Here is a 2,851-nt window from a genome sequence, read left to right as displayed (position 1 = left end):
TAGCAGTCTGAGCTGTAAATGTCATGATTAGTCGCACTGACTCGAGCCAGAGGAAATGATGTCACGACAACACTGATTTAATGGTGGCGCCACAAAAACCTGAACAATCCCAAAACCTTACTTACTGTCATGAGCTGTGACTAAAAAATGCAGCAGACAGTGAAAATAAAAAATGTTATAGTCCAGTTTGTGCTTTTAAAGGGTTAGTTCACCCAAAAATGAAAATTCTGTCAGTATTTACTCACCCTCATGTTGTTCCAACCCCGTAAGACCTTCGTTCATCTTCGGAACACAAATTAAGATATTTAAGATATTAAGATCGCTCCTGCATACTAGTCCATAGGCTTCTTGAGGGACTGGCTCTTGCTGTCCCCGAAAAGTCATTAAAGACATCGTTAAAATAGTCCAAGTGACTACAGGGGCTCAATCTTAAGTTTATCAAACGACGAGAACACTTTTGTGCGCAAAAAAACAAACAAAAATAACGACTTTATTTCAACTATTCACTTCCTTCTCCATGAGCCTGTAAGTCAGTTAACGTAGTGTGATTGCGTAGAGCTACGTCACACGTAGGCTCACTATTGGCCGACGCTGGTCGTGTGTGTGATGCGTGTGACGTACAATAACAGAAGCTTACGCTATTAAACTAGTAACCTGACTCGAGGCAGAGGGAGAAATAAACGAATAGTTGAAATAAAGTAGTTATTTTTGTTGTTTTTTTGCGCACAAAAGTGTTCTCGTCGTTTGATAAACTTAAGATTGAGCCCCTGTAGTCACTTGGACTATTTTAACGATGTCTTTAATGACTTTTCGGGGACAGCAAGAGCCAGTCCCTCAAGAAGCCTATGGACTGTATGCAGGAGCGATCTTAATATCTTAAATATCTTAATTTGTGTTCCGAAGATGAACGAAGGTCTTACGGGGTTGGAACAACATGAGAGTGAGTAAATACTGACAGAATTTTCATTTTTGGGTGAACTAACCCTTTAATACCCTCCAAACATCTGTCTGTGGTAAAGCATGCTATTTTATGTAATTCAATATTTGCAATTCATATGTTGCCTGTAATTTTTTTTTTTATCATTTTGAATGGCCATCAATAGAGATTAATTGTACCCCATTCTAACAGGACAGATCATTCAAATCAGGCTTAAAGGGATAGTACACCCAAAAATGAAAATTAGAGTTGGATCACTACCACATAGGCACCCTAAGGGATCGAAATTTGACGACCCAGAAAGTCATTGAATAAAATGTTTAAATATTCCATGTGACTACAGTGGCTCAACTATAAGTTTATCAAGCGACGAGAATATTTTTTGTGCAAATATTCGGAAAAAAAAATATAACGACTTTATTCGACTATTCCTTTTCTTCCTTGTAGGCCTGAGACGAGAGTTCAAGAGATTTCCACGATGCATGCGCGAGAACCGAGAACCAGCATGTGTCGTGGAAATCTCTTGAACTCTCTGGGCCGTCAAGTTTCAATCCCTTAGGGTGCCTATGTAGTAGTGATCAACCTCTCTAATTTAATCAAAAATATCTTCATTTGTGTTCCGAAGATGAACAAAGGTCTTACGGGGTTGGTACAGCATGGGGGTGAGTAATTAATGACTTAATTTTCATTTTTGGGTGAACTATCCCTTTAATAAGTCCACTTAAATCTGAAATTTGATGTAGGAAAACTTTAAAGCCCCCCAGTGGTCAATCATTTTATCCCTTAAAACTCATCTTTAATCACCAAAATTATATATGAAAAAAATATATTCATGACTTAAAATACCTTGAATGTAACTCTACACCCTTGCCTCATTTACTATGTGGTTCTATGAATATGCAGATTAACCCCGCCTTCACTCACTCGCACCAGCTCAGAGATCCACTCATTCGGACATCTGTCCCGGGATTGTTTGATTTCGGTTCATTCACAATGCCAGTGATTAGCCGGGATCTGTGAGTGCGTTCACACATATCCCATAAAGATCCCGGAAAGACACATGACGTCAGGATGAGACGTGTAACGTATGCGTCGAAAACGTACATAAAGCTGGTGAACGATCTCAGCAAAGGGGTTGGCGCGTATTGTTGGGTTGCAGAGATTGTGTGATTTTGATTTGGTCACATGTGAACAAAGAGGAAGGAGCAACCTCAGCAGCAGGAGGGATGTAAAGGTCAGTAAGCTCAGCTGAGTTGAGTCGGGGATGGAGGGGGGTGACTCTGGGATGCCAGAGTCACTGTCGAGCCCTCTTGAGGTGTTGTGGGCTAGTCGACGAAACACTGAGGATGGAAGGTGCCCACTTTTAAGACCCTAGAGATGTCCCCTACTCGGCTCAATCCAGATGGTTGTCGTGGTGGTCCACACTACCACACTGTAGTTGCAGCTGTTGTGTGTGCTGACACACCAATTACACTGCAACCGTTAACGCCGGACAGAAGGAGATTCACATCACCATATGGAAAGAAGTGTAAATGGATGGAGAAGCATATTTTACTGTAAAGATACATCTTAGTTTGTGCTTATCTTGGCGAAAACCGAGTACAAATCAGCATGAAGTCTACTCTCGTGCAATGGAAATCATTGATCCATAATGTTTGTAATAGTATCTACAGGGGTTGGAGAATGAAACTGAAACACCTGGTTTTACAACACAATAATTTGTTAGTATGGTGAGGGCCTCATTTTGCATCCAAATACAGCACCAATTGACAGATAGAAGTCCTTCACAGTGACCAGAGGGATTATGAGCCGTTCCTCTTCCAGAACAGTGTCCAGGTCACTATATGATGCTGGTGGACTCGCTCCACCAAAACACCTCAATAATATTCAGATCTGGTGACTGTCAGACCATGG

Source organism: Pimephales promelas, chromosome 21 (assembly GCF_988280905.1).
Source record: "Pimephales promelas chromosome 21, fPimPro1.hap1.1, whole genome shotgun sequence".
Taxonomy (NCBI): Eukaryota; Metazoa; Chordata; class Actinopteri; order Cypriniformes; family Leuciscidae; genus Pimephales; species Pimephales promelas.
The sequence above is the reverse complement of the archived record's forward strand: the minus strand, read 5'-3'. Positions refer to the sequence as shown.